The 26,577-nt window shown below is 45.9% G+C and overlaps 1 protein-coding gene across 1 annotated transcript in view; it reads left to right on the top strand.

The window, feature by feature from the left end:
- The first annotated feature begins 18,361 nt into the window (after positions 1 to 18,361).
- LOC135510514 (lysine-specific demethylase 6B-like) overlaps positions 18,362 to 26,577 on the top strand; it is a 28,780-nt gene continuing 20,564 nt past the window's right edge. The window contains 1 exon segment of the mRNA XM_064931513.1: positions 18,362 to 18,844. The gene's annotated coding sequence lies outside the window, so the exon portion shown is untranslated.

The raw sequence follows: 26,577 nt of genomic DNA, 5'->3' as shown, positions 1-26,577 counted from the left end.
TACTAGACTGGTTCTCCCTCCTCCTCTCTCATGTAGCTGTACTAGACTGGTTTTCCCTCCTCCTCTTTTATGTAGCTGTTCTAGACTGGTTCTCCCTCCTCCTCCTCTCTAATGTAACAATACAAGACTGGTTCCCCCTCCTCCTCCTCCTCTCTAATGTATCTATGCTAGACTGGTTCTCCCTCCTCCTCCTCTCTATTGTAGCTATACCCGACTGGTTCTCCCTCCTCCTACTCTCTAATGTAGCTGTACTAGAATGGTTCTCCCTCCTCCTCCTCTCTATTGTAGCTATACCCGACTGGTTCTCCCTCCTCCTACTCTCTAATGTAGCTGTACTAGAATGGTTCTCCCTCCTCCTCCTCTCTATTGTAGCTATACCCGACTGGTTCTCCCTCCTCCTCCTCTCTAATGTATCTATACTAGACTGGTTCTCCCTCCTCCTCCTCTTTCATGTAGCTGTACTGGACTGGTTCTACCTCCTCCTCCTCTCTAATGTATCTATACTAGACTGGTTCTCCCTCCTCCTCCTCTCTAATGTATCTATACTAGACGGGTTCTCCCTCCTCCTCCTCTCTAATGTATCTATACTAGACTGGTTTTCCCTCCTCCTCTTTTATGTAGCTGTACTAGACTGGTTCTCCCTCCTCCTCCTCTCTAATGTAGCTGTACTACAATGGTTCTGCCTCCTCCTCCTCTCTAATGTAGCTATACTAGACTGGTTCTCAATCCTACTCTCTAATGTTGCTTTACTAGACTGGTTCTCCCTCCTCCTCTTTAATGTAGCATTACTAGACTGGTTTTCCCTCCTCCTCCTCTCTAATGTATCTATACTACACTGGTTCTCCCTCCGTCCTCCTCTCTAATGTAGCTGTACTCGACTGGTTCTCCCTCCTCCTCCTCTCTAATGTATCTACGCTTCACTGGTTCTCCCTCCTCCTCTCTAATGTAGCTATACTAGACTGGTTCTCCCTCCTCCTCCTCTTTCATGTAGCTATTCTAGACTGGTTCTCCCTCCTCCTCCTCTCCAATATATCTATACTAGACTGGTTCTCCCTCCTCCTCTCTCATGTATTAGACTGCTTCTTCCACCTACTCTCTAATGTAGCTGTACTAGACAGGATCTCCCTCCTCCTCCTCTCTAATTTATATATACGAGACTGGTTTTCCCCCCTCCTCCTCCTCCTCTCTAATGTAGCTGTACTAGACTGGTTCACCCTCCTCCTCTCTAATGTAGCTGTACTAGACTGGTTCTCCCTCCTCCTCCTCTTTTATGTAGCTGTTCTAGACTGGTTCTCCCTCCTCCTCCTCTCTAATGTAACAATACAAGACTGGTTCCCCCTCCTTCTCCTCCTCTCTAATGTATCTATGCTATACTGGTTCTCCCTCCCCCTCCTCTCTAATGTTTCTGTACTAGACTGGTTCTCCCTCCTCCTCCTCTCTAATGTATCTATACTAGACTAGTTCTCAATCCTCCTCTCTAATGTTGCTTTATTAGACTGGTTCTCCCTCCTCCTCTTTAATGTAGCATTACTAGACTGGTTCTCCCTCCGCCTCCTCTTTAATGTAGCATTACTAGACTGGTTTTCACTCCACCTCTCTAATGTATCTATACTTGACTGTTTCTCCCTCCTCCGCCTCTTTAATGTAGCTTTACTAGACTGGTGTTCACTCCTCCTCTGACTTTCTAATGTAGCTGTACTAAACTTGTTCTCCCTCCTCCTACTCTCTAATGTAGCTGTACTAGACTGGTTCTCCCTCCTCCTCCTCTCTAACGTATCTATACTAGACTGGTTCTCCCTCCTCCTCCTCTTTCATGTAGCTGTACTCGACTGGTTCTCCCTCCTCCTCCTCCTCTCTAATGTATCTATTCTGGACTGGTTCTACCTCCTTCTCCTCTCTAATGTATCTATACTAGACTGGTTCTCCCTTCTCCTCCTCTCTAATGTATCTATACTAGACGGGTTCTCCCTCCTCCTCCTCTCTAATGTATCTATACTAGACTGGTTTTCCCTCCTCCTCCTCTTTTATGTAGCTGTACTAGACTGGTTCTCCCTCCTCCTCCTCTCTAATGTAGCTGTACTAGACTGGTTCTGCCTCCTCCTCCTCTCTAATGTAGCTATACTAGACTGGTTCTCCCTCCTCATCTCTCATGTAGCTGTACTCGACTGGTTTTCCCTCCTCCTCTCTTATGAAGCTGTACTAGACTGGTTCTCACTCCTCCTGCTCTCTAATGTATCTATACAAGACTGGTTCTCAATCCTCCTCTCTAATGTTGCTTTACTAGACTGGTTCTCCCTCCTCCTCTTTATTGTAGCATTACTAGACTGGTTCTCCCTCCTCCTCCTCTCTATTGTTGCTATACTTCACTGGTTCTCCCTCCGCCTCCTCTCTAATGTAGCTGTATTCGACTGGTTCTCCCTCCTCCTCCTCTCTAATGTATCTATGCTTCACTGGTTCTCATTCCTCCTCTCTAATGTAGCTATACTAGACTGGTTCTCCCTCCTCCTCCTCTCTAATATATCAATGCTAGACTGGTTTTCCATACTACTCCTCTCTAATTTATCTATACTAGACTGGTTTTCCCTCCTCCTCTTTTATGTAGCTGTACTAGACTGGTTCTCCCTCCTCCTCCTCTCTAATGTAGCTGTACTACAATGGTTCTGCCTCCTCCTCCTCTCTAATGTATCTATGCTAGACTGGTTCTCCCCCATCCTCCTCTCTAATGCAGCTGTACTATACTGTTTCTCCCTCCTCCTCCTTTTTAATGTAGCATTACTAGATTGGTTTTCACTCCACCTCTCTAATGTATCTATACTTGACTGTTTCTCCATCCTCCGCCTCTTTAATGTAGCTTTACTAGACTGGTGTTCACTCCTCCTCCTCCTCTCTCATGTAGCTGTACTAGACTGGTTCTCCCTCCTCCTCTCTAATGTAGCTGTACTAGACTGGTTCTCCCTCCTCCTCTCTAATGTAGCTGTACTAGACTGGTTATCCCTCCTTCTACTATCTAATGTATCTATACTAGACTGGTTTTCCCTCCTCCTCTTTTATGTAGCTGTTCTAGACTGGTTCTCCCTCCTCCTCCTCTCTAATGTAACAATACAAGACTGGTTCCCCCTCCTCCTCCTCCTCTCTAATGTATCTATGCTAGACTGGTTCTCCCTCCTCCTCCTCTCTATTGTAGCTATACCCGACTGGTTCTCCCTCCTCCTACTCTCTAATGTAGCTGTACTAGAATGGTTCTCCCTCCTCCTCCTCTCTATTGTAGCTATACCCGACTGGTTCTCCCTCCTCCTCCTCTCTAATGTATCTATACTAGACTGGTTCTCCCTCCTCCTCCTCTTTCATGTAGCTGTACTGGACTGGTTCTACCTCCTCCTCCTCTCTAATGTATCTATACTAGACTGGTTTTCCCTCATCCTCCTCTTTTATGTAGCTGTACTAGACTGGTTCTGCCTCCTCCTCCTCTCTAATTTATCTATACTAGACTAGTTGTCCCTCCTCCTCCTCTCTAATGTATTTATACTAGACTGGTTCTCCCTCCTCCTCTTCTCTAATGTATCTATACTAGACGGGTTCTCCCTCCTCCTCTCTAATGTATCTATACTAGACTGGTTCTCCCTCCTCCTCTCTCATGTAGCTGTACTAGACTGGTTTTCCCTCCTCCTCTCTTATGAAGCTGTACTAGACTGGTTCTCCCTCCTCCTCCTCTCTAATGTATCTATACTAGACTGGTTCTCCCTCCTCCTCTCTCATGTAGCTGTACTAGACTGGTTTTCCCTCCTCCTCTTTTATGTAGCTGTTCTAGACTGGTTCTCCCTCCTCCTCCTCTCTAATGTAACAATACAAGACTGGTTCCCCCTCCTCCTCCTCCTCTCTAATGTATCTATGCTAGACTGGTTCTCCCTCCTCCTCCTCTCTATTGTAGCTATACCCGACTGGTTCTCCCTCCTCCTACTCTCTAATGTAGCTGTACTAGAATGGTTCTCCCTCCTCCTCCTCTCTATTGTAGCTATACCCGACTGGTTCTCCCTCCTCCTACTCTCTAATGTAGCTGTACTAGAATGGTTCTCCCTCCTCCTCCTCTCTATTGTAGCTATACCCGACTGGTTCTCCCTCCTCCTCCTCTCTAATGTATCTATACTAGACTGGTTCTCCCTCCTCCTCCTCTTTCATGTAGCTGTACTGGACTGGTTCTACCTCCTCCTCCTCTCTAATGTATCTATACTAGACTGGTTTTCCCTCATCCTCCTCTTTTATGTAGCTGTACTAGACTGGTTCTGCCTCCTCCTCCTCTCTAATTTATCTATACTAGACTAGTTGTCCCTCCTCCTCCTCTCTAATGTATTTATACTAGACTGGTTCTCCCTCCTCCTGTTCTCTAATGTATCTATACTAGACGGGTTCTCCCTCCTCCTCTCTAATGTATCTATACTAGACTGGTTCTCCCTCCTCCTCTCTCATGTAGCTGTACTAGACTGGTTTTCCCTCCTCCTCTCTTATGAAGCTGTACTAGACTCGTTCTGCCTCCTCCTCCTCTCTAATGTAGCTATACTAGACTGGTTCTCCCTCCTCCTCTCTCATGTAGCTGTACTAGACTGGTTTTCCCTCCTCCTCTCTTATGAAGCTGTACTAGACTGGTTCTCCCTCCTCCTCCTCTCTAATGTATCTATACTAGACTGGTTCTCCCTCCTCCTCCTCTTTCATGTAGCTGTACTCGACTGGTTCTCCCTCCTCCTCCTCCTCTCTAATGTAGCTATTCTAGACTGGTTCTCCCTCCTCCTCCTCTCCAATATAGCTATACTAGACTGGTTCTCCCACCTCCTCTCTCATGTATTAGACTGCTTCTACCTCCTCCTCTCTAATGTAGCTGTACTAGAGAGGATCTCCCTCCTCCTCCTCTCTAATTTATATATATTAGACTGGTTCTCCCTCCTTCTCCTCTCTAATGTAGCTATACTAGACTGGTTCTCCCTCCTCCTCCTCTCTAATATAGCTGTACTGGACTGGTTCTCCCTCATCCTCCTCTCTAATGTAACAATATTAGACTGGTTCCCCCTCCTCCTCCTTCTCTCTAATGTATCTATGCTAGACGGGTTCTCCCTCCTCCTCCTCTCTAATGTATCTATACTAGACTGGGTTTCCCTCCTCCTCCTCCTTTATGTAGCTGTACTAGACTGGTTCTGCCTCCTCCTCCTCTCTAATGTAGCTATACTAGACTGGTTCTCCCTCCTCCTCTCTCATGTAGCTGTACTAGACTGGTTTTCCCTCCTCCTCTCTTATGAAGCTGTACTAGACTGGTTCTCCCTCCTCCTCCTCTCTAATGTATCTATACTAGACTGGTTCTCCCTCCTCCTCCTCCTTCATGTAGCTGTACTCGACTGGTTCTCCCTCCTCCTCCTCCTCTCTATTGTAGCTATACCCGACTGGTTCTCCCTCCTCCTCCTCTCTAATGTATCTATACTAGACTGGTTTTCCCTCCTCCTCCTCTTTTATGTAGCTGTTCTAGACTGGTTCTCCCTCCTCCTCCTCTCTAACGTAGCTATACTATACTGGTTCTCCCTCCTCCTCCTCTCTAATGTAGCTGTACTAGACATGTTCTCCCTCCTCCTCCTCTGTAATGTAGCTTTACTAGACTGGTTCTCCCTCCTCCTCTCTAATGTAGCTATACTAGACTGGTTCTCCCTCCTCCTCCTCTCTCATGTAGCTGTACTAGACTGGTTCTCCCTCCTCCTCCTCTTTAATGTAGCTTTAATAGACTGGTTCTCACTCCTCATCTCTAATGTATATATATTGACTGGTTCTCCATCCTCCTCTCTAATGTAGCTGTACTAGACTGGTTCTCTCTACTCCTCCTCTCTAATGTATCTATACTAGACTCGTTTTCCCACCTCCTCTCTAATGTAGCTATACTACACTGGTTCTCCCTCCTCTCAAATGTAGCTATACTAGACTGGTTCTCCCTCCTCTCTAATGTATCTATAATAGACTGGTTCTCCCTCCTCCTCCTCTCTAATGTAGCTGTACTAGACTGGTTTTCTGTCCTCCTCCTCTCTAATGTAGCTGTACTAGACTGGTTGTCCCTCCTCCTCCTCTCTAATGTAGCTGTATTAGACTGGTTTTCTGTCCTCCTCCTCTCCAATGTATATCTCTGATAAGCTGGTTCATGTCAAAGAGTCTTCCTCCCACGGGTTGACCTTTACATATATTGTGGTAGCTGTACTTATCATCTGATCTCTGTTCAGCCTTATCTCTGATGAACTCTTAGAATCAACCTCATCTCCCCCACACATTTCACTCTGGGCTGATCTTGAGTCAGAATTGACATTTAGTTTAGTTTTGGTATGAAATGACATTCGGCTACAGATATTGTTAGTATCCCACCTTAAATCTAGGGGCCTCTGAAAGCCCTCCCCACCAGCTGTGGCCCTCCAGGGAAGAAGGCCTACTACACCTGACCCTTATAGGTTAAAGGTCAAGTGCCCTAACTGCTAGTCCACGTGACTGCTTGGGGCAGAAGAATGTATACCTGCCACTCATTGACACAGCTGTCAGGACCTGTGTTTATAGAAGTACATGTGAAAGCCTCCCTGCAGCTAAATACATGTTAAAACTAAGAGTTTGTGTAGAGTGCAATTAGATAGATGTATAGACATGGTATTGCCATTTGGATTTTCCATGACCCTGCATCTTGAGTTGGAAGATACAGAGAGAGTGAAAGAGAGGGAGGGAGGAAGAGAGGTGATCAGTGTAAGTCAGTGGAGAGTGTGAAAAGGTGACCAGCAAGACTGCTGTCAGTAGGTTGTACAGACTTAGATTGTATTTATTTAACCTTTATTTAACTAGGAGAGTCAGTTAAGAACAAATTATTATTTACAATGACGGCCTACCCTGGCAAAACCTGGACCACACTGGGCCAATCGTGCGCCGCCCTATGGGACTCCCAATCACGGCCGGTTGTGATTCAGCCTGAAATCGAAGTGTCTGGAGTGATGCCTCTAGCACTGAGATGCAGTGCCTTAGACCGCTGTGCCACTCGGGAGCCCAGATACAATGTGAGAGAAGAGAGAGGAGAACAAGAGGAGGAGAGGAGAACAGGGGGAGGAGAGGAGAACAGGGGGAGGAGAGGAGAACAAGAGGAGGAGAGGAGAACTGGAAGAGGAGAGGAGAACAGGAGGAAGAGAGGAGAACAAGAGGAGAACAGGAGGAGGAGAGGAGAACCTGAGGAGGAGAGGAGGAGAGGAGAACCTGAGGAGGAGAGGTGAACCTGAGGAGGAGAGGAGAACCGGGGGACGAGAGGAGAACAGGAGGAGGAGAGGAGAACAGGAAGAGGAGAGGAGAACAAGAGGAGTAAAGGAGAACAGGAGAAAGAGAGGAGAACAAGAGGAGAACAGGAGGATGAGAGGAGAACACGAGGAGGAGAGGAGAACAGGAGGAGGAGAGGAGAACAAGAGGAGGAGAGGAGAACAAGAGGAGGAGAGGAAAACAGGAAGAGGAGAGGAAAACAGGAAGAGGAGAGAAACAGGAAGAGGAGAGGAGAACAGGAGGAGAAGAGGAGGAGGAGAGGAGAACAGGAGGAGTAGAGAACAGGGGGAAAAGAGAACAGGAGGAGGAAAGGAGAACAGGAGGAGGAGAGGAGAACAGGAGGAAGAGAGGAGAACAGGGGGAGGAGAGGAGAACAGGAGGAGATGAGGAGGAGAGGAGAACCGGAGGAGGAGAGGAGAACCGGATGAGGAGAGGAGAACAGGAGGAAGAGAGGAGAACAGGGGGAGGAGATGAGAACAGGAGAAGGAGATGAGGAGGAGAGGAGAACCGGAGGAGAGGAGAACAGGAGGAAGAGAGGAGAACAGGGGGAGGAGAGGAGAACACGAGGAGGAGAGGAGGAGGAGATAAGAACAGGAGGATGAGATGGGGAAGTGGAGGAGATGAGAACAGGAGGAGGAGAGGAGAACAAGTGGAGGAGAGGAGAACCGGAGGAGAAGAGGAGGAGGAGGGGAGAACAAGAGGAGGAGAGGAGAACTGGAGGAGGAGATGAGAACTGGAGGAGGAGAGGAGAACAGGAGGAAGAGAGGAGAACAGGAGGAGGAGGAGAGGAGATCAGGGGGAGGAGAGGAGATCAGGAGGAAGAGAGGAGAACAGGAGAAGGAGATGAGGAGGAGAGGAGAACCGGAGGAAGAGAGGAGAACAGGAGGAAGAGAGGAGAACAGGGGGATGAGAGGAGGAGGAGAGAAGAACAGGAGGATGAGATGGGGAAGTGGAGGAGATGAGAACAGGAGGAGGAGAGGAGGAGGAGGAGAGGAGAACAAGAGGAGGAGATGAGAACTGGAGGAGGAGAGGAGAACAGGAGGAAGAGAGGAGAACAAGAGGAGGAGGAGAGGAGAAAAGGAGGAGGAGAGGAGAACAGGGGGAGGAGAGGAGAACAGGAGGAAGAGAGGAGTACAGGAGGAGAAGAGGAGAGGAGAACAGGAGGGGGAGAGGTGGAGGGAGGAGAGGTGGAGAGTAGAACAGGAGGAGTAGAGGTGGGGAAAACAGGAGGAGGAGAGGTGGAGAGGAGAACAGGAGGAGGAGAGGTGGAGAGGTTAACAGGAGGAGGAGAGGTGGAGAGGAGAACAGGAGGAGGAGAGGTGGAGAGGAGAACAGGAGGAGGAGAGGTGGAGAGGAGAACAGGAGGATGAGAGGTGGAGAGGTTAACAGGAGGAGAGATGGAGAGGAGAACAAGAGGAGGAGAGGTGGAGAGGAGAACGGGAGGAGGAGAGGTGGAGAGGTTAACAGGAGGAGGAGAGTTGGAGGGAGGACAGGAGGAGCAGAGGTGGGGAGAATAGGAGGAGGAGAGGTGGGGAGAACAGGAGGAGGAGAGGTGGGGAGAACAGGAGGAGGAGAGTTGGAGGGAGGACAGACAGGGGAGGGAGGAGATGAGAACAGTTCAAGTTGGGAGTAGGAGTGAGTAGAGTACATGACATTTAGGTTGAGTGTACTCGGTGTAAACCACAACCCCATGTCAGGAAAGGGCATGCAAACCGGTGTGTATGTGTGTGGGAAGAGGTGTACCAGAGTGCCACCTGTTCTTGTTCACATGACTCTGGGGTAACACTCTGAGTCACTCGGGAACAGGCAGCACATGCCACACACAGACACAGATGGCCACAGCACCAGCCAAGGCAGTGCTGCATGTTTGGGCGGATTCACACTGTGGCTTTATGAACCACAGAGTGACAAGTTAACAATGTTTTGACCACAGACTAAAATGTTGACCGTTTGTGAACTCCAGACTGCAATGTTTGTTGTGTTACCATTCCACCGTAGAATGACATGCCAGCCATGTTGTAACCACTTACTAAAATGTTGAGCGCCTTTTGACCCCAAGCCGAGACTGACCGTGTTGTCGACCATGTTCTGTTTTCCAGGAGGCGCAGACAGACAGAGAGACAGAGGTGTGGTAATATGTTGGTCAACTGAAGCTCTACAACGTCCCTGCCACTGACCAGGCTGAAGACGTGTGATACAGGTAAGCCTCTACTGCTCTGATGGTTTTTACTTCACTGTGTCTGTTACACATATACATACACACACACACACACACTTCACTCTCTCTCTCTCCTGGTCTCAATCTCTCTCTCTTACACACACATGTGTAGAGAGAGACATGGTGAAAGAGGGAGAGGGAGACTGGGAGTGAGAGAGAGAGAGACTGGGAGAGAAAGAGACTGGGAGAGAGAGAGACTGGGACTGAGAGAGACTAGGAGAGAGAGACTGGGAGAAAGAGACTGGGAGAGAGAGTGGGAGAGCCTGGGAGAGGCTGGGAGAGGCTGGGAGAGGCTGGGAGAGAGGGAGACTGGGAGAGAGAGATAGAAATGTATGATAATTAGAGAGAGAGGAGAGACTAGGAGAGAGAGACTGGGAGAGAGAGAGATTTATGATAATGAGAGAGAGAGGAGAGATAGTGACTGAGAGTGACTAGGCGAGAGAGACTGGGAGAGAGAGAGAAATGTATGATAATGAGTGAGGCTTGTGTAATGATGAGTGTGAGTCGATCGTTTCTCCTTGTGGTTAATGATGATGTGTCACTGTGTGTGTGTGGAGTAAGATTGACTGGACTTGTAGCGACATGGTCTGAGTCAGGACTGGGTGTGGAGTAGTGGGTGATGATCGTGTCTGTTATTCTCCCTGTCCACACAGAGTGGAGGCTGAGAGGCACTGCCTGTAGCAATGACACATCCTACTACTGTAACTACACACACACACACTCCCTCTCTCTCTCTCTCTTTCTTTCTTTATCTCTCTCTATCTCTCTCTCTCTTTCTTTCTTTCTTTCTCTCTCTTTCTTTCTCTCTCTCTTTCTCTCTTTCTCTCTTTCTTTCTACTAATGTAGCGTTCTGAATTAATGTTATTTGAAAGGGAAGCTGCATCCTCTGATTTGGCCTCGTTTTTCCTGGCAGCCATGACAGAAGCCAAATGTGAGTTGGCTTGGGGGTGTGGTTTAATGTAGGTGTCACGCCCTGACCTTAGAGAGCCATTTTATTTCTCTATTTGGTTAGGTCAGGGTGTGATGTGGGGTGGGCATTCTATTTTTTGTTTTCTATGTTTCTTTATTTCTTTGTTTTGGCCGGGTATGGTTCTCAATCAGGGACAGCTGTCTATCGTTGTCTCTGATTGGGAATCATACTTAGGTAGCCCTTTTTCCCTCCTTTCAGTGTGGGTAGTTATCTTTGTTAGTGGCACTATATGTAAGCTTCACGGTTGTTTTGTTGGCGACATTTTATATAAATAAAAGAAAATAAATGTACGCTCACCTCGCTGCACCTTGGTCTCCTTCCAATGACGGCTGTGACAGTTGGTGTTTCTTGGGTGTATCCTTCCCACCACCAAGACACAAACATCTGTCAGAACCTTGTTTTCCCCCACTCAGTCACCACAAACAAACCTCCCGCAGGTGGACTTCAACAACTACAGGCTGATTTGATGTAGATATTCAAAACTAAGCATTTCGTAACGGGTCCATGTAGGATAAACGACGCTTTACTTAATACCATAGAAGCAGTGTTATGCCAATATAACAATGTGCACCTTTCATTGTCATTCCCAGCCGATACAGACACGGTGCCGATCAGCATTTTGTCTGGTGGTAACGGGGTTATCTTAGCGAACATGTCAGAGGGCTCATTCCTTCCTGTGCGCTGTCCCATATACAACAGACGTACCCTGATCCTGGTGCAGAATACACAGGGTTTCTCCCTCCGTGTATTGAATGATACCATTCAATTCAATAAATAAACAAAGAGAACACGAGTAAATTTGTGTCTGGTAAAAAAAAAATATTCTGAGTGCCAGGTCTCTCTCCATTCAGAGACATCAGTACAGAGTGCCAGGTCTCTCTCCATTCAGAGACATCAGTACAGAGTGCCAGGTCTCTCTCCATTCAGAGACATCAGTACAGAGTGTCAGGTCTCTCTCCATTCAGAGACATCAGTACAGAGTGCCAGGTCTCTCTCCATTCAGAGACATCAGTACAGAGTGCCAGGTCTCTCTCCATTCAGAGACATCAGTACAGAGTGTCAGGTCTCTCTCCATTCAGAGACATCAGTACAGAGTGTCAGGTCTCTCTCCATTCAGAGACATCAGTACAAAGTGTCAGGTCTCTCTCCATTCAGAGACATCAGTACAGAGTGTCAGGTCTCTCTCCATTCAGAGACATCAGTACAGAGTGTCAGGTCTCTCTCCATTCAGAGACATCAGTACAGAGTGTCAGGTCTCTCTCCATTCAGAGACATCAGTACAGAGTGTCAGGTCTCTCTCCATTCAGAGACATCAGTACAGAGTGTCAGGTCTCTCTCCATTCAGAGACATCAGTACAGAGTGTCAGGTCTCTCTCCATTCAGAGACATCAGTACAGAGTGCCAGGTCTCTCTCCATTCAGAGACATCAGTACAGAGTGTCAGGTCTCTCTCCATTCAGAGACATCAGTACAGAGTGCCAGGTCTCTCTCCATTCAGAGACATCAGTACAGAGTGTCAGGTCTCTCTCCATTCAGAGACATCAGTACAGAGTGCCAGGTCTCTCTCCATTCAGAGACATCAGTACAGAGTGCCAGGTCTCTCTCCATTCAGAGACATCAGTACAGAGTGTCAGGTCTCTCTCCATTCAGAGACATCAGTACAGAGTGCCAGGTCTCTCTCCATTCAGAGACATCAGTATCAAGCCCGCGCGTCAGTCTGGACTTCATCACATCATCTTGCAAGTCTCCATGTGCTGGCTCCATACATGTTTCTGTGAACACACACACACACTGTTCTATTACCAGTCAGGACTGGTAATATATCTGACACACAGACAGGTACTATTTACAAGACAGTCTCCCCATGGATGAGTGTTGGTGAGCGGGCAAGAGGTGAGGCTGGAGGTAAGGTCTCTGTCAGCGCCCCATTGATGGGCATGGCAGTCATAGATCACCTCCTGGCCCTTCATCAAAGATACTGGTCGGTCACACAAACACACACACACACACACACATACACATACAGAGCACTGATTGCATTCTCAACCTGATCACTGCGTTCCCTTTTCTATTTCACTTCAGATATCATGAAACGTGACCCACCTATATGGTGCTTTTTTACATAGGATAAAGTAGAGACTCATGGTGTATCATGCACTGCAGTTGAGGAACAATGGGAAAGTCATTCTGCCTTGAAAGTTGATCAACTTGTAACCTCACTTTTGAGAAAATGGCCTTGACTCAAATGATGTCAATTAGCCTATCAGAAGCTTCTAAAGCCATGACATAATTTTCTGGAATTTTCCAAGCTGTTTAAATGCACAGTCAACTTAGTGTATGTAAACTTCTGACCCACTGGAATTGTGATACAGTGATAAGTGAAATAATCTGTCTGTAAACAATTGTTGGAAAAATTACTTGTGTCCTGCACAAAGTAGATGTCCTCACCAACTTGCTAAAGCTCTAGTTTGTTAATTAACAAGAAATGTGTGGAGTGTTTGAAAAATGGGTTTTAATGACTCCAACATAAGTTTATGTAAACTCCCGACTTCAACTGTAAATTATGTTTCACAATTTGGCTCTCAAAGTAATGAAGTGGGTTTGCCTTCTATATGTGTATAAATGATGAGTCTGTGAAAGCTTTTGCAGCTGACAGGTGAAGGTTGCTGTCCGGATTCTTGTCAACATGTCGCTGACTGTTCGATTCAACAACTGCAGCAGACAATCTTATGATGTGGTGTTGACTGGTAGGGCCTGTGACAGGGTGATATACACTGAACAAAAATACAGTATAAATGCAGGACGCAACAATTTCAAAGATTTTACTGAATTACAGTTCATATTAGGAAATCAGTCCATTTAAATAAATCCATTAAGCCCTAATCTATGGATTTCACATGACTGGGAATACATATACACATCTGTTGGTCATAGATACCTTAAAAAAGGTAGGAGCATGGATCAGAAAACCAGTCAGTACCTGGTGTCACCCCCATTTGCCTCGTACACGTTGATCCAGAGCATCCCAAACATGCTCAATGGGTGATATGTCTGGTGAGTATGCAGGCCATGGAAGAACTGGGACATTTCCAGCTTCCAGGAATTGTGTACAGATCCTTGCGACATGGGGCTGTGCATAATCATGCTGAAACATGAGGTGATGGTGGAGGATGAATGGTACGGCAATGGGCCTCAAGATCTCGTCACGGTATCTCTGTGCATTCAAATTGCCATCGATAAAATGCAATTATGTTAATTATCCTTAGCTTATACCTGCCCATACCATAACCCCACCGACCATGGGGCACAACGTTGACGTCAGCAAACCGCTCGCCCACACAACGCCATACATGCTGTCTGCCATCTGCCCGGTACAGTTGAAACAGGGATTCATCCATGAAGAGCACACTTCTCCAGCATGCCAGTGGTCATCAAAGGTGAGCATTTGTCCGGGTGGCTGGTCTTAGACGATCCCGCAGGTGAAGAAGCCAGACATGGATGCCCTGGGCTGGTGTAGTTTGTGCCCTAAATATGGGTTGCACCTCGGAGACTAATGTGACTGTTTTGTCTAAATTCCACTACCTTAGAGAGCCATGTAAATACTTTTACATTGCTAAAGTAGGGAACTCATTTGTAGGAAACAACTTTACGGTCATCTCTTCAATCAAATACTGTGGTCCCCTCAATCTTAGTTAGCTGGCTAAAGTTATACTGCATCTAGTCAATCTGGCGACATCACAATCTTGACAAACGGTTTTCCTACTAATAATTTGCCTTCTGTTGAAATGTTATTGTGTTTCCAAGCCAAATCCGATTTGTATTGAGGTAGGCTAACATTAGCGAGTTAGGTAATTATAAAAACCATTTTGGTCACATACACATATTTGGTATTTGTCAGATGTTATTGCGGGTGGAGCGTAATGCTTGTGTTCCTAGCTCCAACAGTGCAGTATTATCTAACATTTCTCAACAATACACGCACTAAAGTAAAAGAATGGAGTTAAGAAATATATAAATATTAGGACGAGCAATGTCGGAGTGGCATTGACTAAAATACAGTAGAATAGAATACAGTATATACATATGAGATGAGTAAAGCAGTATTTAAACATTATAAAAGTGACTATGCTATGCTAGCGATGATAGTGATAATGATTATCAAAATATACATAACTAGATAAATATCAAGGGAACTAGCTACCAGTATACTCACCACCACTGGGGACCAACGAAGTCCAACCACCTATTCCGCGTGATAGGGTCCTTCGGCAGGGCATGCAAACCATAGTTGTTGACTGTGCATCCTGCTGGAATCATGCATTGCATGCTCAATCCTTATTAGGGCTTTTCAGTCTCAAACGGCCGCGATTCTTTGAGCGCGTTTGTTTGGGGTGATGAAACAACGGAGCCCACATTCAATGAAGGGAAGCAAAGTGAGCGGAGGGGCGATTTGCACGTGGAGCTTGGCAAAAGGGGGCATGATTTGTTGACATAGTTGTAATCCAAACCCAACCTTCATTTACTCGTTGTGACGCGCTGAGGTCCCAAACTCTATTTTAGACAAGACTGACTTTATCACCAAAATGATCCTATTTTCACTTTGTAGTCAGTTTTGACACTAGAATACATGTTTGATGCCACATACACTGTTTTCCAAGGGATTGGTTGGTTTTTAGGGGTATTCACTCTTCAATGTATTTTTCCAGTGTGTGTGTGTGGGCGTCACTTGAGCCTGTACTGTATACAGTAGATGTGTTTGTGTGAAGTAGGAATGACAGGAATCTTTTTGACTTGTACCCATGAGAGGGATGCTATATTTATCTGCAGTATGAGAACTGAACTCTCTCCACTCTCCCTGCAGCGCCTCTCTCTCTCTCTCAGTCCCTCTCCTCTCATTACAGTAGGCCCAGTCACTGTAATTACCCTCCACACACACACACACACACTTAGTCACACAATCACAAACACACATTCTTAAGGACTGTGCCCCCGCTTACCCTCCCCTGCTGTGGGAGAGGAAGGGGGATTCTACTACTCAACAGAAAGATATATAAACTTCTTCACATTCACCCCCCCCCCCCCCCCCCACACTTACCACACAGCATCACACACATACTGTACACAATACTGTACTATTCAGGTTGAGGAGGGAGGCGTTTTCTTAGCTAAAATGATCAAAAGGCACCTCCAACAACACATAAAACCTTGCATAATTCTTTCCCTAACCAATGAGAATTTCTATCAACCAGTGGCATATGCGAAAAATCATAAACATCTATGTTTGGTTCAGATTTTGTCAAGACCAGTCTTGATTTGGTCCAAACACAACGTCTTTTCAACTTTCATTCAGAACCGAAAATGTACCTGATTTCAAGGTCCCGAAAATAAACATTTTCAACATCCGGAAATAGGTATTTTAAACGTCCGGAAAGTATGTATTTTCACCTTTCATTCAGAACCTAACTTTAATGTCTGGAAAATATGTATTGATTTTGCTTACTGGGTCTATTTTACATTTGCTGGGGGGAACAAGAAGAGGCTGTTGATTGATGTGCCCGGGGTGGGACTCAAGTGTACCACACACACTGCTTCAGCCCGTAACCCCCCCACGATACACACACACACACAGCCCCCTGAGTATAAAGTACATTGATGACTGAAAGCTATGTAGTTCATACCCACTCAAACACACATGCATGGGATAGCAGAGAATAAAGACTAAGACTATACACTAAGCAATATATCTATATCTATAATGCATTGCTCTGAACACACTCCATCACTTTGTTTTTGACTCATCATTACAAGATTTATAATCAAACACACACTCTCACATTGACATAGAGCACTTTCACATTGACATAGAGCACTCTCACATTGACATAGAACACGCACACATTGACATAGAGCACTCTAACATTGACATACAGCACTCTCACATTGACATAGAGCACTCTCACATTGATCTAGAACATGTTCACATTGACATAGAGCACTCTGACATTGACATAGAGCACTCTCACATTGACATAGAGCACTCTCACATTGACATAGAGCACTATCACAGTGACTTAAAGACTCCATTCTACTGTTCGCTTTCAGACAGTCACGCAATACAGGGCTTTCTCTAGTGTGGTTCTGTGTGTGTTCTCTCTATGTGCGTACTTGTATGTGTGCGTATGTGTGTATGTGTGTGTGTGTGTGTGTGTGTGTGTGTGTGTGTGTGTGTGTGTGTGTGTGTGTGTGTGTGTGTGTGTGTGTGTGTGTGTGTGTGTGTGTGTGTGTGTGTGTGTGTGTGTGTGCGCGTGTGCGTCTTGTCCTGTCTTGTCTGGGGGTGAGGAAAGACACCTTGTATGTTCATTGTGCCAGAGAATATCTCCTTGTGAGGTCACGATGTAATTTGCTATCGGTAACGGGAACAAGCAGTTCAAACTCATGTTGTGTGTGTGTCCCTGATTTTGTTTCTGTGGGAGAATCATCAATGACACACTCCTATCCTGCTGAGGTGGTGGATCTAAATATACTGTATGTGTGTGTGTGTGTGTGTGTGTGTGTGTGTGTGTGTGTGTGTGTGTGTGTGTGTGTGTGTGTGTGTGTGTGTGTGTGTGTGTGTGTGTGTGTGTGTGTGTGTGACACATGCTGCCTTTAATAACAGACCATCAAATTCTTTCACACCGTTCTCAACAAACCATTTCTGTATGGACCTCGCTTTGTGCGCAGGGGCATTGTCATGTGGAAACAGGAAAGGGCCTTCAGCAAACTGTTGCCACAAAGTTGGAAGGACTGAATCGTCTAGAATGTCATTGTATGCTGTAATGTTAAGATTTGTCCTTCATTGGAAATAAGGGGCCGAGCCCAAACCATGAAAAACAGCCCCATGTCATTATTCCTCCTCAACAAAACTTTACAGTTGGCACTATGCATTGGGGCAGGTAATGTTCTGTGAGCTTTTGTGTTCTACCACTTCGTGGCTGAACCGTTGTTGCTCCTAGACGTTTCCACAACAACAGCACTTACAGTTGACCTGGGCAGCTCGAGCAAGGCAGAAATTTGACGAACTGACTTGTTGGAAAGGTGGCATCCTATGGCGGTGCCACATTGAAAGTCAGTGAGCTCTCCAGTAAGGCCATTCTACTGCCAATGTTTTCTATGGGGATTGCATGGCTGTGTGCCTGATTTTATACACCTGTAAGCAACCAGTGTGGCAGAAATAGCCGAATCCACAAATTTGAAGGCGTGTCCACATAGTAGTGTATATATAGTGTATTGTGGAAAAATGTTAAGGCAGGGACAGTACATTGACTTATCAATATTCATTAATATTATCAGTTATTATAATTAACCATTGATATTATTGGTGTTATAAAAGGTTTATAACAGGGTATAAGATATTTTCATATTATTCTGTATTTGTAATCTATTCTAGTCTTTGCTATTATATTATATTATATTATCGGGCAGGATATCAATTATAGATGGTATTACTGCCCATAGATCAACACGGGATCATTTTAGACTACAGCAGGATAAATGCTTTAATAGCTGTGATGTCAGGATAGTACATTGTCCAAAAATAGGCAGTCAGACGGAAAAGCTTTCCGGGTGATCAACCGGTAGGTCAGTCACGAAGCGAGCCCACCTTAAAAAAAACACACACACACACAGAGAGGCAGAGGAACACGCCCCGGTAGTCGCGGCTAGAGTGAGTCTCTCGGTATTCGATGCCAGTTTGCTCTGTCAGGGAATTCCGGGGACGGTGTGGTGACGTCAGCGAGCGAACGGACAGAGCAGGGCGCAAGGAGGGGCGTGTCGTGTCTGTGTGTGGAAGACGCAGCCAGTGGGTTGGTGTGTGAATCTGTAGCGATAGCATCATAGGTTGAGCACCGAGCCAAGAGACTTGTCCCTTTAAAACACAGTTCGACTCAGCGCAACCTAATTGCCTTATGTCGACACAGAGCGAGAGAGAGAGAAGAAGAAGACGAGGACTGTAAAAAAGATAGAAGGCAGGGAGAAAACAAACGGAATAATAAAAAAGAGTATCTTGCTTGTCGACTGAAGCTAGGATTTCAAAGCCAGACAGAGTGACATTAGTTGGGCGTCAAGTGATACAGGTTTACAAGAGCTTCGAAAGGAAGCGAGTGAGACTAAGTGAACTATGTTACATTTGTCTGAGTCGCTGGAATTCAGCCGCACAGAGAGAGAAACTTGCAGATACAGCTCCGACTACTGCCTGGATTCAGGAAACTCCACAAATACGGACTACAGTGTTACACACTGAAATATTTTTACTAGTGAAAAAAAGCTCGTTTGTTTTGGAAATATTTTCAAGAATTTCTACTACTCCAGACAGCAGTACGTGAATATATATTTATTACTACATTGTTACATTGTGAATATCTTTATAGCTTGTGTGTTACATTGTGAACGTCTTTTATTACGAGCTGGTTACATTCTGTTGCAATACTATTCGAATGTCAAATGTAACTTTTTATCTTGCGCCGCCGTTTGTCTAATGTACACAGAGAGACATGTTGCCATTGGCCGTTTTTACTTGAGATCTTGTAGGACGAGTTTAAAAGTAAAATAAAAATCAGTAAAACTTTAGTAATGTGGAAATATCTACTTTGGGCTTTTCGTCGTTTTCTCTTCGGCTTGTTTGTTCATGTCGATTACAAGAGAGCGCGTTCAGAAAGTGACATTTAGCGACGGGATCGAGGAGCTGGTATTCAGCCTGGTAACGTTACAGTGTACAACCATTTAATAGTTAATAGATGAAACCGGAAGACTTGTTTGCTCACGCTGCCTTGTTATCTCTTGTCGTTTGTATCAAATATATTACATGGGGAATACGTCGCCTATTATACTTCTCATTTTATCTTATTTGTAATGACAAACAGTCTACATAATGGGTTGAATGCGTAAATTACAACAAGGCCATAGTCTATTCTCTTGATGCTTGTGCGATTGTTTTGGTGAATTTATTTTGACAGTAGAAAGAGGGAGGCACTTCAGAAACATAGCAGCATCCCACGTGTGTTTGTGGGACAGATACGAGGAATATATGGAGGGAGAATAGGGGGGAGAAAGAAATTGCTTGTGTAAAGATCTCCCCCCTCCTCCGGGCCTTTGTTTGTGGGAGGGCTGACTGGGGACGTGTTGAGTGGGGATGGGCAGACAGAGGGAGGTAGGCAAGTTGCCTTATAAAGCGAATGTATTGCCCCAAGTCAGACCTTCCTCTCGCACACAAAGAGTCGAATTGAAAGGAAGTCATTTGCATCGTCCACGGGGGGAGGGTGGTGTTTTTGGTCTGGTTTTGGTGTGTCACTCACTGTGTCTCAAAATACCCCTTTCTGTCTGGAAGAGCCGTCAGGGAAGAGAAATAGCACAGAACAAGCAATTGAAACACGGTTGGAAAGTTAGCCCGTTACCGACGGTATTCATGATCATTTGACCGGATAAATAAATAAAGTCGTTCGTGCAAGAACTCGACTCGGTGCTATGCATTTTATGGGCCGTTATAAACCGAGCCTTGTTCCAAGGACCGGCGTGTGCTGGCATGGGGTCGGTGAAAGCCTTTGAACCCCACTTCCGATCAATCAAGGCGATAGACATGGAAACGAGTGGCGTGTTTCTTGTTTGGGACTCTTTGAAGTTCTGAGCTGTAAAGTTAGGACAGGTTGAAAGCTGCTTACGAAAATATATTCTCATCTTTTTCTCCTACCATACAGCTTCTTGGCTGAATAGTAGCCAAGTGACTGCTTCTTGCTCTGGCTTGAATCACCCGCCCCCATGTGTCCCATCCCGTGATCTAAATGCGAGTGAATGAACAATCGCCGCCCATTCTACTACATCTATGACGAACATGTACCGTTAAAGTTGTACACACCAAATATTTGTCTGAATATTTTTTTAAAGATGCACTATGCAGAAATCGCTCCGCTATTTACAGGTTGCAAAAGTTATATGTGAATTTGGTCGGGTTTCCCGAAAAGTTACATATTAAGGCTCAACTTGAGTCAACACTGATGAAAGGGGGATAAGCAGGGCTATAGTAAGTGTGTGTGTATAGGTGTTGGATAAAGATGTTTGGCCCATGGTGTTTTGAGGATGGTGTACCTTACATAATTGACAGGTGGTGTGGGTGTGAGATTGGTTGTAGAAACAGGTGTGGCTTGTGTGTGTAGGGGATGAGTGGCGGTTGTGTAGGAGGTGTTTGTGGCATGAGTAATGTGGGTCAGTAGGCTAGTTTACATTTCTTAGTCACCTAACACTTCCTCGGTCGTTGAGGGAGGTTGTGATGAAATGGGGTCAGTGTGTCAGTGTATCTATCGTGTGAACATCTCATGTTGTCTCAGGCCCTCTGACATTGTTTATTTTCATTGTATTGTGCCCGTGAAAAAACAAACTTTCATATTGTGTGTGGGTGGTTACTTGGGTCAGAGGCAAGGGGAACTAACTCGATGATGTCAGACACTAAAAGCCTTGTTTTACTCTACCTGAAACGAAAGGTGTAATTTCTTCAACAAGGAAGTGGAGCACAGCATTTGTCATGCTGCAAACAATAACATGAACTTCTGTCCTATCTCAAACATCTAGCAGGCCATTTTGATAACAGTCCAACATATTATCAGGCAACCTTTTTGGCTGATTACTTCCACCTATCCAATCCTTTCAAATATACAGGAGTGGATTATAGAGAGTAGGGCCTAGAGGTCCATTTAGAATAAGAACAAGTGTATTGATAGGAGAGCAAAGAAGCAGGGTGGGCGAGAGGAGGAGGAGGTGCTAGGAATGACTGGGGTAAAGCTCAGGCAGCTCTGTGTGGAATTCCACCTAGCAGTGTTGAGGCCTCTAGCTGTGACTCTATGGAGACCGACTGGCTGGTGTACCACACCGTGTGTGTTGACTCTGTCGGCGAGGTCGTTCTGTGTTTCTGTCTTTGCGTTCTACTGTTCTAGAGCCATATGTGTTCCTGTTATGAAGTTCCAGAACCGTCTCTGTGTGTGTCATGAAAGCTCCCTCGTGGGATCTGTGACTATTCTTTAGCTTCGTTATCCCTGGCAAAGTGCCACCGATGATGCAGAGGTGAAAGGGAGGTGTATAAACGTGTGTGTGTGTGTGTGTATGACTAACACACCACAACACACACAGGGAAGGAATGTACTGTTTTTTCCTCTGTCACCCCAGTGACTACTTTACTCCAACCCCTGAGAGAGAGAGAGGCCAAGAATGAGTGTTTGAAAGGGAGAGGAAAGAGATGTGACTATTAGAAAAACAAAGAGAGAGCGAGAGAGAGAGGTGAGGACAATCGGTAAACAAACAGTCCAGTGTTCTTTGGGCTATATGAACACACAGTTCAGTCTGCCTTAACAACAGAAATGCATCATTATCACTACTTTATGTCTGTTCAGAGAACTAGAGCTGTGTAATTATTACCTACCAACTATAAAATGAACACCGGACTGGACGGTAGCTGTACCTCATCTGGCTTTGACTCCGATGGGGAACTTTCAGTTCAAGAGGTTTGTTGACTACCGACAGTCATGTTCTCTGCTCGGTCCCGATAGGCAGGCACACATGCTCAGATAGGGGTCGAAGTGTGTCGAGGGTCAGGTTGTCCTTGATGTTGTTGTTCAGTGGAGACATGATCGCAGACCTCCAGCTCTTGGAAGGAACATAAAGGACAACCTGATTCTCAACAGACTCTCACTCATATCTCTTGCCTGTGTGTGTGTGGGGGGGGGGGGGGGGTTCAGTCCAAGAGGTTTGTCGTCAATAATGTTCTCTGCTCTGCTTTGTCCCGATTGGCGCACACACTCTGATGGGAGTGTGTTGAGGGTCAGCTTGAAAATGAGGGGCTGATGAAGTAAAGAAAAGTAGGTGCTCTTAGCTAACTCGGGTGCACGCATCATATTTCACTGTCTGAAATGTATGTTTTTAATTGCACGTGGTCCCTTTAAATAACCTGCCAGTACTACAGGTTGACCTTAATGTTAAAGTTCTTGGAATGGAGAATGTTCAACCTGTACTAGGGAATAGAGAATGTTCAATCTGTACTAGGGAATAGAGAATGTTCAACCTGTACTAGGGAATAGAGAATGTTCAACCTGTACTAGGGAATGGAGAATGTTCAACCTGTACTAGGGAATGGAGAATGTTCAACCTGTACTAGGGAATGGAGAATGTTCAACCTGTACTAGGGAATGGAGAATGTTCAACCTGTACTAGGGAATGGAGAATGTTCAACCTGTACTAGGGAATGGAGAATGTTCAACCTGTACTAGGGAATGGAGAATAGTGGAGAAAGTCAATCTCTCTTGAGAAAGTACTTCCTCTCTTTCTGTATCTCTCTCTCCACCTTAATAACCGTCTGCTGCGACGCCACCGATACCACAGCAACCGTTGTCTAGGAAACAGAGTCTCAGCTCTGTTGTGGTCTGTGCGTGTTTTTGGGGGAACTAATCAGGGTGCTGACTTGTTTGTTTTTGTCTGTCTTGCTCTAGATTCTGGGAAGTGAGGCCATGGGTAGTACTGAAGACACTGGCTTGGGGGAGGGGGGACTTTGGGCTGTTCTGTCCCTTTCTGGTACCCTCATACAGAGAAAGCAGGGTGTCGTGTGTGTGACGCCGTTTCCCTGTGATGTTGTGAGCCGCCGGGTTCGGGGAAAAGGCAGGCAGGTTGTTGTTTTTTTTAAAGTTAAGGAACGGGAAAATGAGTGAGTTTGATCAAGTGTTATTGTCGATAGTGAACGTAAACACGCGCTTATGGTCGTTCAGATTTCGGCGGCACAAATGTCACAACATATTTCTATATAGTCACATATACAGTTTTCGGTCTCTCACAGACATTCGTATAGTGAGTCACTGCTTCACATGCTCACACACACACTGGCACGCACATCTGTGTGTGAGTGCTCAGACGAAGGCATGGGCTCTTGGTCTGACTGACTATCTCCCGTTTGGAGTCCTGCTGTTTCTGGAAAAACGCGAAAAGAAGAACGTCACCCCTTCTTGTGAAGTCTTGTTTTGCGAGAGAGATGGTGAGGACATCTGCTTGAGTGACTGACTGGAAATAACCTTATCCGACCCCCACACGCGTCAGTCAGCCCCCTCAAACTTTATTAGTGGACGATCAAGAAGAAGGAAAAACTGCCTTCAGCCTTGTTTATCGTCCGTTAACGTTGAAATGCCTCGGTTCCGTTGGTTTTAACATCTGCTTTCTTTGGTTAAACACGTGGATGACAGGAGGACGTTATGCCTGTCTGACATGGATTCAAGGGTTTTAGAGGTGAAACCCTGTTAATGGTTTCGTATTGACTCAGGTTTACTCTCACTCAGTCACATATTTACACCTTCTTATTTTGTCCGCACGCGCACACACCGGTTCTGTTCCGCAGGAAACTACTACTGATGCCCTCTGCCCTCCTCAAGGCATCCACACACACACACACACACACACACACACACACACTGACAGTTGTTACAAGCACAGGTGCGATGGCAGTTAGATAAAACAGCTCTTGCTGTTTCCATCTCCTCAACCTGCGTAAACCAGCAGGCTGCCAAAATACCACACTAGACTTTCAGCCTTGTACATGTACGAGAATGTAAATATCAGACCATTTCACCACGGCTGTCAGTAAAAGTCATGTTAGAGGATCCAGAGAGGGAGAGAGGGGTGTTGGGCATGGCTTTCCTCCTGAGTGTACTCTGCGACTTGGACCGACTTTTCAGAAACCACACATGTTCAGCTTCACTCCAGCCAGGATGAAAATCCACGTTCTCCAACAGAATGGGGGATAGGAACATATTTCAGCCCTCTCTCTCGTGCCGGTTCTCTCAACCTGCGTTGTCTACCCTTATTCTTGGGATGTGACAGTAAAAAGGTGAGAGGTTGTCTGTTTTAGAAGGCCAAACAGCTAGACCTAAAGAGACAGAGCAGCAGTACTATAGTTAGTGTGGAGGAAGAGTTACCTCTGTTCTCTACTAACCATAAATAGCAGCTGTAGGATGTTCTGTGTGTGTTTGACCATATCGGTGCTCTCCCGGTTTATGTAGGCGGTAGTGTATGTGGGAAATGCTTGGCTGCGTTGGTGACGAACTAGCCTGCATCACACACACACACACACACACACAAACAAACACACGCTGTGGGAGCCTGGCAACGGAACGGACGCAGGCAGGCGGTGTGTGTGTTTCCTTAAACTCAATCCCTTTTTTGAGGCCAGGTATGTAATGGACCAGTGTGCAGAGAAACCCACAGGCCTTTCTCCTCCCTCATCTCTCGAACTCGCCAGACACGCCGGAACCTTCTCTCTCTCTCTCTCGCTTTCTTATCAAATCGATCACTTATCTCTCGGCCTGTCCGGAACTAGTGTCTGTAGGTCGTCATCTTTACGTCATCCTTTATCTCTCTCCTGCGCTCTCTCTGTGTCTCTCACTCGCTGTCTCTGTGTGTGTTCGTAATCTGTTATCTATGTTTAACTGAGCCCTTCTATGTCGCTTGTCTGGCTCTGGACCAAACCACTATGAGGCTGGCAGGGGAGTTCTGTCTCATTACTGGAGTCAGACGGGGGGTGAGGGTGATTTGGTGGCTGACCGAATGTTTGTATTTAGCTTTGTAACAGTGGTAGTTGACTTCTAGTGGCTTATCATAGTATACTTCTATTTTTCTTTTTTACAAAAAAAGTTTTATTTCCATATACACCGAATATGTGCAGTGAAATGTGTTGTTTTACAGGTTCAGCCATAGTAGTACACTACTATTCAAAGCTGAGTACACCGAATGTACCAAACATTAAGAGTCTTTCACCCTCCTCCTCCTTCCTTTCACCCTCCAGAACAGCCTCAATTCATCAGTCAACAATGTGTTGACTCCAATGTTTCCCACAGTTGTCAAGTTGGCTGGATGTCCTTTAGGTGGTGGACCATTCTTGATACACACAGGAAACTGTTGAGAGTGAAAAACCCAGCAACGTTGCAGTTCTTGACATAAACCGGTGCGCCTGGCACCTACTACTATACCCCGTTCGAAGGCTCTGATATCTTTTGTCTTGCCCATTCACCCTCTGAATGGCACACATACACAAGCCATGTCTCAAGGCTTAAAAAACCTTCTTTAACCTGTCTCCTCCGCTTCATCTATACTGATTTTGAAGTGGATTTAACAAGTGACATCAATGAGTGATCATAGACTGACCAGGTGAATCCAGGTGAAGTCTATGAGGGAAAGAGCAGATGCTCATAATGTTTTGTTTACTCTGTGTATATTAGAGATGTGAGTCTTGAGTAATGTTATGGTTAGCAACGGTTAGCATGATGATGATGGCATGGCCCTAGCTTCTCTCTACCAGAGTGGTAGCCAGGTATGTGATGCCGTAACCTTGGTGACGGTGTTGACTGGAACAGGTCTTTAACGTCTGTCGTCATGAGAGTTTCACTGTTACCCAGGTGACATACAGGGGCTACCGTTATGTTGCACAACATTCTTAGTTGCAATGTTAATTCTGCTGGTGAGATTCTGCGGTCTGTGTGGTAACTTCATTGTAGTTAGTAGGAATTCCCCTTACCCAATTGGGGAAATCGGCAACACCACAAGAGAACGCAGCATCTAAAAGTGACTAATAAGCCCCACTGTAATTTTTTCATGGTAAGGTGGTCTGGCGATTCCTGTGTTAGCCATAAACCCCCGACCTGCCGATCTACATGTTTCACCATAACACCGGTTCACTAACCACCGATGACGGCACCTGAGAAATTCCCTGAGACGTCACGCTGTCACTAGCAACACCCCCGGTCACCTGACCGTAAGTGGCGTCCCAGTGGGAGGGGGAAGGGGGTGAAGTGTTAAGTTTGGGGTAAGCCCTTTTCCACCGACCGCTGGGCGTGGCGCTGACTCACTCACCGGGGCGGGGGGGGGGGGGGGGTTCCCTGTGCTGTGACACCCCGGATGCAGCGTATCGTCAGACACAGCGTACTGACATATATAATCAGTTGTCTGTCTCTCTATATAACCTGAGAAAGCTTGTCTTAGCTTCCTAATATTATCCGAAGTTTGTTTCTCACCCATCCCCAGTGTTCAGTTCC

The sequence above is a fragment of the Oncorhynchus masou genome, chromosome 23 (genome assembly GCF_036934945.1).
Source record: "Oncorhynchus masou masou isolate Uvic2021 chromosome 23, UVic_Omas_1.1, whole genome shotgun sequence".
Classification (NCBI taxonomy): Eukaryota; Metazoa; Chordata; class Actinopteri; order Salmoniformes; family Salmonidae; genus Oncorhynchus; species Oncorhynchus masou.
Note: the sequence above shows the minus strand (reverse complement) of the source record. Positions and strands in the feature narration are given on the sequence as shown.